The sequence below is a fragment of the Schistocerca piceifrons genome, chromosome 9 (assembly GCF_021461385.2).
Source record: "Schistocerca piceifrons isolate TAMUIC-IGC-003096 chromosome 9, iqSchPice1.1, whole genome shotgun sequence".
In the NCBI taxonomy this organism is placed as follows: Eukaryota; Metazoa; Arthropoda; class Insecta; order Orthoptera; family Acrididae; genus Schistocerca; species Schistocerca piceifrons.
This window is the reverse complement of record NC_060146.1, coordinates 103,453,988-103,467,123: the sequence shown is the minus strand read 5'-3', so window position 1 is coordinate 103,467,123 and position 13,136 is coordinate 103,453,988. Positions and strand designations below refer to the sequence as shown.

The 13,136-nt window shown below is 44.5% G+C and overlaps 1 long non-coding RNA gene across 1 annotated transcript in view; it reads right to left on the bottom strand.

Moving 5' to 3' along the window:
• The window catches only part of LOC124716927, a 42,850-nt gene that overhangs the window by 10,152 nt on the left and 19,562 nt on the right, over nucleotides 1–13,136 (bottom strand). The window lies entirely within an intron of this gene.

The following is a 13,136-nucleotide window of genomic DNA, read 5'->3' as shown; positions in this document are numbered from 1 at the left end:
CTGAACACCTGGAGTATGTATCCACAGAATGTTGTTAGCACTGCAGAAGACCAAGTTCATTAGATATACACTGATAAACCAAAACATTAGGACCACTGCCCACCATGATGTTGGATGCCACCTGTGCTGTGTCGTCCGAACAAAACACAGCCAGGGCAAAAGCACCACAGGCACAAAGATGCAAGCTGGTGCCAGTGCCATAAAGACTCACAACTTGCAAGTTCCACCAATGCCATGGGTGGCACTGATGATGTGCATATCGACTTCACCTCGGCCAATTGGTGGCTGAGTACAATCCACCAATGAATGGATGACAATGGACAGAAGCCTACGGAAGATAGAGGAGCGGCTCTCACCCACTTGGTTATAGATTATTGTCCAGGGCTGACTTAGACAGGAAACACTGTATAGCGAACTCTTAGAAGTGAACAGACAGTTGTTGTTCATTGCATTTGTTATGTACTGTGAAGTTTACCTACGATAATTTGCACTTGGCTATTAGGGCTTTTTTGTGTTACATTACAAGCAGTGTTGCAGACTTCATTGTTCAATGAGACACAAAGATAAGTAAACCTTTTCAACTCATTTGCCTGATTTTGTTAATAATTTGTTGGAGTATTGTAAAATGTTCGTTCTACTATACTGTTACCCGACCTTGGGGGTAATAGTGACAGGGAGAAATTTTCTTAGTAGTGTACTGCACCAGAAGCTCTTTCATGAACTCACAAACTTGGCCAACTGTAACAACAGTGGGAACTCGGCCTCCACAGCAGTAGGAATGAGGCCTTTGGTGATGAGGTTTTACAAAACTGGTAACTAGGGTTTACAAAAACCTGGTGGTGTTGTTGGCCCATGATGTAGTAACAAAAGTATGCGAGTGGAGCAGACTTGAACAGGGGCTCAACCTAGTGGAGATATGAGGTGCAAAAGGGGAAATCCACTGAGATAAGTGACTTTGACAAAGGGCAGATTATTATGACATAGAGCCTGTAAAAGAGTGTCTTATAAATGGTGAAGCTGGTTGAATGTTCACTTGCTACTGTTGTGAGCATCTATGAAAAGTGGTAAAATGACAATGAAACTACACTGAGGTGCTAAATGGTTGGATGTCCATGACTCTTCATGGAGCATGAGATTCAGAGACTTCTCTGCTCTGTAAAGTAGGCTAGATGGTGATCTGTGGCATCTCTGCTGAAAGAGCACAAATGTTGGTGCATGCACAAGTGTTTAAGAGAACATCTTTCACGTACATTGTTGAACAGGGAGCTCTGGATCAAATCACGCCTATGTGTTCACATGTTAACCCAATGCCATTGTCAGTTATGATTACAGTGGGCACAAGACCATTAGGATTCAACTGTCAATCAATGGAAACATGTTGGCTCTTTGGCTGAATCACATTTTTGCTACACTAGGTTGACGGTTGTCTCCACAAATGCCTTCATCGAGGTGAACAACGGCAAAAAAAGTGAAGCATGCTATGGATGCAGGCTTGTGAGGGCAGTATTATGCTATAGGAGACATTGCTTCCATTGGACCTGTGGTAGTAATCGAAGATATGCTGACAGCTGCAATCCACCTGCATTCCTTCATGCTTGATGTCCTCCCTGATGGCAATGTCATCTTTCAGAAGTATAATTGTCCCTGTCTCGAAGACATAAGCTTTCTGCAATGGTTTGAGGAGCATTATAGTGAACTCATGTTGCTGTCTCAGTGACCAAATTTGCTTGATGTAAATCCTATGGAACCCATCTGAGTTGCTTTTGGGCACCATTACTGCGTATGCAAATCAGCGGCCCATTATTTTCATGAATTACATGACCTGTGCATAGATATCTAATGCCACATACCTCCACAAACCTACCAACAAACTGTTGGTTCCCTGATACACAGAAGCAGTGATGTATTTCATTCCAAAGATGGACAAACAAGCTATTAAGCAGGTGGTCATAATGTTTTGGCTCATCATTGGAATCTTATGTGATACACAATTAAGCGTGTTCTTTTCTTCATCAGTAATTAGTACACTCATAAAACTGCCAAGTATCTATTACTTCTAGAACAGTAACTGAATCACCATTTAAAAATATTTCACACTTCACACAATTAAAACATTCTTGTAGAACTCAGGGTAATGCTTAAATAAAATAAATTTAAATAAAAGCAATTGCTAATGCTTAATACTAAAAGTCTTGCATATTTTCTGGTGTCAACATCTCATGCATCAAAAAGTAATGCTAGATCAGTTTTTCACATAGGCAGAAGAGAAAGACATGGAAATAAAATACAGGCAGGGGGGCTGGTTTTTTGTGGTCCTAAAGTCCTTTTCAGATGCGTGTGGGGTACACCATGTGTGGAGAGACTAAATGAGCAGCTGATACCTATTTTTTGTGTTATGAATCTCCAAGTACATATAAACATAGAAGAATATACATTATGCATAAGCAAATGAGTTGGCCTCGTTGTGAACAAAAATGCATGGGCTTCAGATTTGGAAGGGCAGAGTTCGCACTCTATCTTCGTATCCTAATACAGGTTTTGCTAAACCTCTTCAGGTAAATTCCAGGATGTTTCCTTCAACAGCCTGTGATTAACCACCTGTCCTCACCTAATTAAAAAAAATGTGTATATTCACACATCTGTATACAGGGTATATTATAAGTAATAGCAAAACCTGACATTCCTGAAGGTACACAATAATACAGAAGCAAGCAGAAGCAAAAATGTTCCAATAAACAAGGAATCACACACATGGCACTTCAGAGACCATTACGAATGTACACTTAGGAGCTGTCACTGACTTTGGGATGAAATATTGTCCTAGTTAGTCAAATCTATTTGAAATGTTCTTCTTCTGTATCAGCAGGAGTGCCGTATGCTTCACTATTGAGATGACCCCAGGCTTAAAAGTCCAGAGGACAGATGTGACATGATCTAGATGACTTGCATGACCTATCCAGATTGTCACCTTAGATGCCATCATGTGCCAGTGCCCACATTCCCCATGGCATTCCTGAACCATGAACCATAGATGAAATTTGAGTCCCGTTAGATGGGGATTTAACTGCAAAATTTACATTTCAAAGAAACTTGTACAAACTATAACAAAACTTCTTACTGAAGTCAGCAGCAGCTTTTAACCATACATTTGCAATTACCTCACAAATGGTTCATTTGATGATCCACGTTTTTTAGAATGTTATTACTTCTACACTATCCACTCACAGTAATGTGACCACGTGTCAAAAGCATAAATTACCACCTTTTGCAGCACAGACTTCGGTGTGACATGCAGGAAGAGTGTTAGTGGAGTTCTGGAAAGTACTGACAGGCATACGAACCCACGCCCACTGCAGTGTTGTGGCCAGCTGCACTAGCTTTCTCAGTTCAGGATCTGTGGTGCAAACAGCCCAATCAAGGTGGTCCCACAGATTCCCAATTTGGTTTAAATCTGGGGAGCCTGGTGGCCAGGTGAGTACAGAAAACTATCCTGGTGCTCATCAGACCAAGCACGTACACTGGGAACTGTGCGACACGTTGCATCGTCCTGCTGGTTCAAATGGCTCTGAGCACTATGGGACTTAACTTCTGAGGTCATCAGTCCCCTAGAACTTAGAACTACTTAAACCTAACTAACCTAAGGACATCACACACATCCATGCCTGAGGCAGGATTCGAACCTGCGACTGTAGCAGTCGCGCGGTTCCCGACTGTAGCACCTAGAACCGCTCGGCCACTCCGGCCAGCCGGCTTGCTGGTAGATGTCATCATGCCGAGGAAAAACAAACCGCATATAGGGGTGGAGAGGGTGCCCAAGGATACATGCACGTTAGTGTTGATACATTGCACCTTCCAAAATGATGATCTCACCCAGGGAATGCGACATAAACATTTCCCAGACCATAATACTGCCTCATCTGGCCTGGGCCCTCCTGATGATTGTTGCAAGGTGTTCGTTTTCAGACATTTCATGCCAACAGCCATATGTCATCTGAAAAAGTCACCCGTTCCCACACAGTGGACACCAGTTGTGGTACTGGCTTGTAAATTCCAGCCTTCACTGCCAATAAACAGCAATCAACGTGGGTACATGAAGCAGGCACCTGCAGGAGGGGCTCATACGCATCAATGTTTGCTGAACAGTCATGGAGGAGACATTGATTGTAGCCCCTTGGGTTCTTCTGGATGGTCATTCATTAAGCAGTTGCACATCTGTTCTCCCATACGGATCTATGTAGCTGTCATTCACCCCTGTCACTTGTGGCCCACAGCTGCCTCAATATATTCGGATAAAGCCATTTTGCCATACACAATATACTTTAACCACAGCTACATGCAAACAGTTTACAAACTTAGCCATTTTGGTAATGTTTCAATCCTTGACCAGAAAGCCAATGATCGTGCCTTGTCGGAGGGCAGATAAATCGCTCCATTTCCCCATTACAACAACAACTGCACTGTTTTCCGCATCTCCTGACACACTTTACATACCCTCCACTGCTAGTGCTCTCATCTGCCACTTGCGAGTGCTCATTGCAAATTGATCTCAAAATTAGGCAGTGGGTACATTAATGTGACTGGATCGTGTATTAAAATATACTTTCATTGTATCACTTCCCACTAATAGTTATGATACACCCCTTATATGACTTACATTTTACTTGTATTAAACTGACAGATCCTGTATTATTGCAAAATGGTTTTTGTGTGAATAAATTACTAATACTAAAAGCTGCAGCATGTTTAAAAATTGAGTTTTTCTCTGAATAATACAAATGTTATGCTGCAACTGTTTTTAAAAGTAGATCAAGTACAGCAAGTGCTTCCATATAATAGCAAAACCTGTCTGTCTTTAAACACAGTTATTACTGAACTATAATCAATAGAAGTAGTTCAACATGGCACCACACTATATAAATGTATATCTTAACTTGCTTATATCTCTGAAGGTTCTACTAAAGATGGAATCTTCTGAACAGGGTATCCGAATGAATTATTTTCTCTACTCCAGACAGCACTGGATCTCACTGTAGTCTGTGTTGTTTTTCTCGTGAAGTGCTTCACCCAGCTCCACCCCTTGGCTGTATTGTGAGCTTAAGGACAATTTTCCACCTTCCCTTTAGCTGCTAGCTTCCCAGAGTAACACTACTCTTTTTCCAGTGAAACACAGGCTGGTTGTATGAAGCAACAGTACTAATAACCAACTGTTACTTCAAAATACACACCATTTCTATAGTCTAAGAGTTCACAGAACAGCTGAGCTCAAAGAATGGAATACATATAACAGTAGATTCTCCAAAAAGTGAAAAATTGCTCTTGTGGTTGAGACAAGTGTCAGCCACGAACAGGAACAGCCTATCACTTAACTGCAAATCAGGGAGGGGAGACAGTATATTTGCATCTTTACATACATTATGTACCCATAATGCAGTTTGGAGCCAATTTGAAGATTAGAAGGGAAGACTAAATCTGAAAAAGGATAGATACAAAGATAGATTTGAGAATTTAAAAAAAATGAAAGTAATGTAGCAGCACCACCATTTCGGATAGGGAAAGTTAGTTTTGTGCAATATTCTGAGCACAAGTCACAGGCAGGTGCAGGGCGGATTGCAGTGAGTTACTCATACCAACAACTGCAAAGTAGAATAGAGGCCACAGGGCCATCAAATTGCTGAAAGAGTATACGTAGCAGTTTTGCATGTCGCAAATCACAGGCAGAAGGGGTCCACTGGCCAACCTAGTGTGTTATGAGTACGTGATGCGAAGTGATGCGTATGGCAAAACAGAGGTGCACAGCCGCGTATAAATAGGTGCAGGTCTCTAACAAGATTCATTCAAGTGTGGCAGCTCTCCTTGATGGCGGGGCATGTCACACCACCAGTTACACGCAGCAGCAGATGGGGCGCCAGCATTCCAGTCAACAGCAGGTCGCCGGTTTGACCCTCTGAGGCCGACACAGGGTCCGAAGCCAGCCAGCAGCAGGCCACTCCGTGGCTCGCTACCGTGGGCAGTCGTCCTGGCTTCCAACACACACCAGAGGCATTCCGAGGTGAGGGCCGCAGATTTGGACTCCGGATCGCGGGAGCTTGTTGTCACTGCGATCTTAGCCACACTGGTGAGAAGCACGCAGCTGGTCACCTGCGGCTCACACCGAGTGGCCGACTCACACCGAGTCGGCAGGGACGCAGACTGCCAAGTCAACTGCCGGCATCCTGATGATTACGCAACTCTGCTGGCATACAAGGCCGATGCACAGCAGTGCGTCCACGAGTTGCTGAGGCAGCCATTCCGTGCCAAGCCGTTTCGCAGACATCGAAGTGGTGTCATCAGCATTGTGGGACCCAGTGACGCAGATCAAGAAGAATGGGGACATTGTAGTTGGAAACAATAAATCACTTGAAAAGCTTGGACGAGTCTTAATATGGTGCCTTCTACCTCTTCCTGCTGCATTTGGTGTTGCTGTTACTTTCGGTGGCAGAAGTTGCCACTACAGTAATTACTCACAGAAACTGATAATTTACTGTTGATGAAAGTACAAAGATTGAGAGATAGTTTCAAAGTCTGCTACTGGAAGCTACAAAACACATCAAAATATTAAATGTAACAATGGAAACTCTAGGTTGGAATACTGACAATATAAGAGAAAGAGAGATAGCCACTCGATGTAAAGGTAACATGCTGAGATGCAGACAGACACTAAGGAAAGACACTTATAGATTGGCTTTTGGCCAAATCGTTCATCAGAAAAGAAAACAAACATTTTTTCACACAAGCAAGCACACCTCATGCACACATGATTACACGTGATTGCCATCTCCAGCAGTTTAGACTGGAATGCGACTGTCACAAAGATTGGAAGCAGCAATCTGTTGGTGTCAGGCAAGGCGAAGGGATAGCAGGATATGGGTGAGGGGAGAGAACAGCGCTGTCTGGTAGAGCATGCAGGAGCTAGGAGGCCAACAGGTACAGCTGTGGGCAGGGAGATTGGGAGGTTTGGGGAGGTGGGAGGAGAACAGAAAAGGAGAGAAGCAGGAAGGAGGGAACATGGGCAGTTACAGAGGGTGGCAAACAAAGAGAGTGAGGGGACATGAGTAGGAAGTAGGTGACAGGACAGAGGGGGTGGAAACTGGTGGGTGTAGGGTGTAGGGACAGTAGATTTCTGTAGATTGAGGCCAGGATAGTTTTGAGAGTGAAGAATGTGTTGCAAGAATAACACCCATCTGCTCAGTCCAGAGAAGCTGGTGGTGGAGGCAAGGATTCACATGGTTAGGGAAGTGAAGTTACCATTGAAATCAACACTGCTATTTTCAGCTGCATGTTGTACCACAGGTTGGTCTACTTTGCTCTCGGCCACGGTTTGGCGGTGGTCGTTCATTCTCGTGGACACCCGATTGTAAGTCTTACCAATACAAAAAGCTGTTAAATAATTGCAGCAGAGCTGGTATGTGACATTAATGCTTTCACTGGTAGCTCAGCCTCTGATGGTGTAGGATAAGCCTCTGACAGGACTTGAGTAGGAAGTGCAGGGTAAGGGATTGGACACGTCTTGCTCCTGTGTCTTTCATAGGGATATGATCCTTGTGACAAGGGATTGGGGTTGGAAGTGGCATAGGGATGGACCAGGATGTTGTGGAGGATGGGTGGACAATGTTGTGGAGGATGGGTGGACAATGGAACACCACTTTAGGAGTGGTGGGGAGGATCTTGGGTAGGACATCCCATGTTTCAGCACACGATGATAGGTAATCAAAGTCCTGATAACTGATGTGGTTGAGATGCAAATCAATTTCCCTCCTCACCCCTATGACACACTGCACACCTACCTTTTACATGCTCTCCAAAATCCATAAACCCAACAATCCTGGATGTCCCATTGTGGCTCGTTATTGTGTCACCACTGAAACAATTTTAACATTCACTGACCTAACACCTCCAACCAGCTGCCCGTGATCTAGCCTACCACATCAAAGATAACAACTACCTCCCTCACCTACTGTTAACCATCCCAACCCCATTGCCTCCTTGATCCCTACTTGTCACAGCTGATGCCACTCCTCTGTACACCAACAACCCTCATGCCCAGGCCTTACCGTTATTCTCAGTGTCCTTCAAACTACTAATCTGCTAACTCATAACTACTTCTCCTTTGAAGGGAAACTATACAAACAAATCTGCAGCACAGTCATGGGCACCTGCATGGCACCATCTTGTGCCAGCCAGTTTATGAGCTATCTGGAGGCTCCCTAGCCTCCAAAAATGTCAAGCCTTAGTCTGTTTCAGGTTCATTGCTGACATCTTTATGATCTGGGTTCAGGGTCAAGACACCCTATCCTCATTCCTTCACAACCTCAACACCTTCTCTCCCATCTGCTTCACCTGTTCAACCCAGTGTGCTAACTTTCTGGACACTGACCTCCTTGTCCCTGGTGGCTCCATCCACACCTCTGTTCACCTTAAATCCACTGAAAGTTTCAACAACTGTCATTCTTTTTACACCAAAAAATCCCTCCCATACAGCCTGGCCACCCAGATATGGCGTATCTGCAGTGACAAGAACTCCCTTGCCCAGCATACTGAGAGTCTCATCAAGGCCTTCAAAGACAGGCACTGTCCCCCATGCCTAGTCCACAAACAGATCTCCCTTGCAATTTCCCCATACACCCCAAATTCTCGCACCAACCCCAAGAAGCAGCTACAAAGGAGTTCCCTCTTTGTCACCCAATATCATCCCAGACTGGAACAACTGAACCATGTCCTTTGCAAGGCTTTGATTACCTATTATCATGCCCTGAAATCCAACATCCTTCCCACCCCTCCTTAAGTGGTGTTCTGTTGCCTACCTTCACTCCACAACGTTCTGGTTCATCCTTATGCCACTCCCAATCCCAAACACTTGCACAGGTGCAAGACCTACCAAATCCATCAACCCAGCATTTCCTGTACCAATCCTGTCACAGGCTAATCCTACCCCATCAGAGGCCAGGCCACCTTTGAAACCAGCCATGTCATATATAGCAGCTCTGCTGCAATCATTACACATCTTTTTATACTGGTATGACTATCAACCAGTTGTCCACTAGGATCAACAGCCACTACCAAACTATGCCCAAAATCAAAGTAGGCTGCCCTGTGGCACAACATGTGGCTGAACATAACGTGCTTGATTTCAATGGCTGCTTCACTGCCCAAGCCATCTGGATCCTACCTCCGCCACCAATTTTCTGAACTGTACAGATGGAGTTACCCTTGCAACACATCCTCCACTCCTGAAATTATCCCGCTTTCCACCTACAGTAACCTGTTGTCCCCAAACCCTCCACCCAACAATCTCCTCCTTATTCTCATCCACTCACCCTCTTTGTGTGCCACTCATTTTTTCTTCTGCCCATTCCTCTCCTTTTTTACTCCTCATTTCCCTCACCTTCCTGCTCCACAGTCTCTTGACACTGTGCCTGGCACTAGTTGGCAGTTTAGTCCCTGCACACAGTGCTCTTCTCACCCCTTCACCTGTGCACTTCCGGTCTGAGCTGCTCGAGAGGCTGTTGTGTATATGAGGTGTGCACACTTGTGTGAACAAATTTGTGTGTGTTTTATTTTCTAACAAAGGCTGTGGGCTAAACGGTTGGGTTGTTTGGGGAAGTAGACCAGACAGCAAGGTCATTGGTCTCATCGGATTAGAGAAGGATGGGGAAGAAAGTCGGTCGTGCCCTTTCAGAGGAACCATTTGCCTGGAGTGATTGAGGGAAATCACAGAAAACCTAAATCAGGATGGCCGGACGCAGGATTGAACCGCCGTCCTCCAGAATGCGAGTCCAGTGTCTAACCACTGCGCCACCTCGCTCGGTGCTGTGGGCTAAAGCTAATGTGCAGATGTGTTTTCATTGTGCCTGTCTGCAAGTCAGTTGTCATCTTTACTGTGAGTAACAACCTATCTAGCCGGCCGCTGTGGATGAGTGGTTCTAGGCGCTTCAGTCTGGAACCGTGCTGCTGCTACAGTCGCAGGTTCGAATCCTGCCTCGGGCATGGATGTGTGTGATGTCCTTAGGTTAGTTACGTTTAAGTAATTCTAAGTCTAGGGGACTGATGACCTCAGATGTTAAGTCCCATAGTGCTTAGAGCCATTTGAACCATTTTAACAACCTATCTTTTCCTTATATTGTTGATATTCCAACTTGGAGTTTCCATTGTTTGATTTTTTCCTAAAGGGATTTCTTCCATGCCACACTCATGTGATGGTTTCCATTGTCACTATTCTCTATAGCATTACTCTTCTGTGTCCATTCTTTCTCTTCTTCCCTGTGTTTTTTCCTGCCTTCCAAACTGCACACACTTTCAAGCCACACTGTATCAACGCTCTCATCTGCATACAACACATGGCTACATGACTGTGTAGATTGTTGATGCAGCATCTCTCCAAATTCTTCCCACCTATAGTTACATTTATTCCTACAGATCCCAATTCCTCCCTCATCCCCATGTGTTTTGCACACCTAACCATACAACATGAACTTGTGATTCTCGACATAACAATCCCCCTTCCACCTCTCTCTTCCCTTATCTCAAGATACACATACTTTTGTACACCATCCGTTCCTTTTCTCCCCCATTTCTAAATGTTTTTCTCATATTTGTGGTTATTTTTACATAGTTTCACATGCTTTCACTTATTTTCATGTATTTTTGCATATCTGTGCATGTTTTTGCTTATCTGTGCGTCTTTTCGAGTCTCTTTATGTAGTTTTTACCCACTTTTTCTGTTATCCAGCTCACATCACAACTACACCTTCATTTGGCTATTTTTGCGTCATCCCGTTTCCCCTATGGCATCTCTGCCACAATGGATTGCTCCACCTTTCTGCTTCAGGTCAAAACAGAATGCCCCTTTCCTTGCCAAAACATGGAGTTTCTTAACTGCTGCCTAAATCATGGAATCCTCCCAGCGACCTAACCACAAAGTTCCTTTCTCTTTATCTCAACCCTCATTTCACAATGAGCTTCACCTTTTCATATTCCATCAGTGCCTGGCCCTAGCAAACCTGGAACTGTAAAAACACATCTCCATGGCACAGGCACTGCAGAACTGCCTCTGTTCCCTCTGCAACATACTGCTACTATGCCATCCCTGCTACATACATTACATCTCTGAAATTGAATCCCTTGCTCTCCAGCACCTGGAGGAGCGTTCCAGGCACCACCTCCATACATAATCCGCTCTGCTGACATCCTGCTGCCACCTCGGGGCACCACTATCCAACCCCTATCCTAACCATAGTATTCCTCCTCATCAACCCCTCCCAACACCCAAATCCTGCCTAGCTGAACTTTCACAACTTTCCATACCAACAAAACTCACTACCAACACTCCACCAAATCCATACCCAAAATATTCCCATAACACTGTTGTTAACCTTTCCACCAAAACCCTCAGCCACACAGAAGTTTGGTGTTATCCAAAGGCCTGACATTTAGCCCCACACACAAATTTAACCATGTTAGACTTGTCAAAGATGTACTACTTGCATTTCGACAGCTGTCATCCCTTCCACATCAAAAAATCCCTCCCATACAGCCTAGCCACCCATGGACAGCATTTCTGCGGTAACAAGAACTCCCTTGCACAGCGTACTGAGGGTCTCACCAAGCCCTTCACAGACAGGTACAATCCTCTATGCCTAGTCCGCAAACAGATCTCCCATGTCATTTCCCCAAATACCCACAAATCCTTCGACCACCCCAAGAACCAGTTACAAAGGAGTGTCCTCTTTGCCACCCAATGCCACCCCAGACTGGAACAATTGAACCACATCCTTCTTCAGAGCTTCATCTGTCATCATGTCCTAGAATTAGGGAGATCCTGTCCAATATCTTTCCCACCCCACCTAAAGTGGTGTTCTGTTTCCCATCCAACTTCCACAACATCCTTGTCCATCCCTATGCCTCTCCCAATCCCAACATCTTGTCACAGGGATCACATACCTGTGGAAGACCCAGATGCAAGACCTGCCAAATTCACCCACAACTTCCTATTCCAGTCCTGTCACAGGCTTATCCTATACTATCAGAGGCCAGGCCACCTGTGGAAGCAGCCGTGTCATATCGTATCATATACTACCTCTGTTGTAATTATTGGACAGATTTTTATATTAGTATGACTACCAACCAGCTGTCCACCAGGATGAAGGGCCACCCCCAAACTGTGGCCAAGAGCAAAGTAGGCCAGCCAGTAGCACAACAAGAGCCTGCACAAAACATGCTTCATTTCAAACAAGCAATGCTATCTGTATCCTCTCCTCCAACAGCAGCTTTTCCAAACTGCGCAGATGGGAGTTATCCTTGTAATGCATTCTCTGTTCCCGAAATTATCCTGGTCTCAACCTATGGTAACAGACTGTCTCCACACTCTCCACCCAACAATATCCATCTTCTCCCTATGCTCATCCTCCACCCTCGTTGTGTGCCACCCTCTGCCAAGATATCCACCCATATTTCCTCCAACCAGTTCCTCTCCTTTTTCGCTCCCCATTTCCCCCCAAGCTTCCCATCACACTGCCCACATTCTCCAGATTCTGCACCTCCTGACATTCTAGTTCCTGCAGTTTTCCCCCCAGCCAACACTCTTCTCTCCTCCCAGTCATACCCTGCTATCCTTTCCTCTTCCCCGCGTAATGTTTGTCTTACGGAACTTTACTATGTAATGTGTTTTTGAGTAAATGGTGTGCTTAATCAATTTTACTGAAATCCAAAGAAAATTAAACAACTTAATCTGGAAAACCAGTATGTAATGCCTACAATGAAATCAATCCCTCTGAAATTTACTCAGTCTCGTGAGCACAGAGTTCTGTGGCCCTGTGCAATAACCTGATAAAATTCCCTATGCAAATAAACAATGAAATACGTTGTTTTTAGCACTTGAGTCACAACAGATGTAATCTTGGTATTCTGTTCTATCCACAGTAGGCACACAAAATATTCGATCTTGGCTTAGCACTATACAATGCTGCCCACATTGAAACTGTTACAAACATTAATACTTTTCTGATTCTGGCACATTAATATTTTTGTGACCCTGATTAAAAAAGCATTTCTTTTAAAATCACATTGGATTTAAAAAAAAAAAAAAAAAAAAGAAACATGAT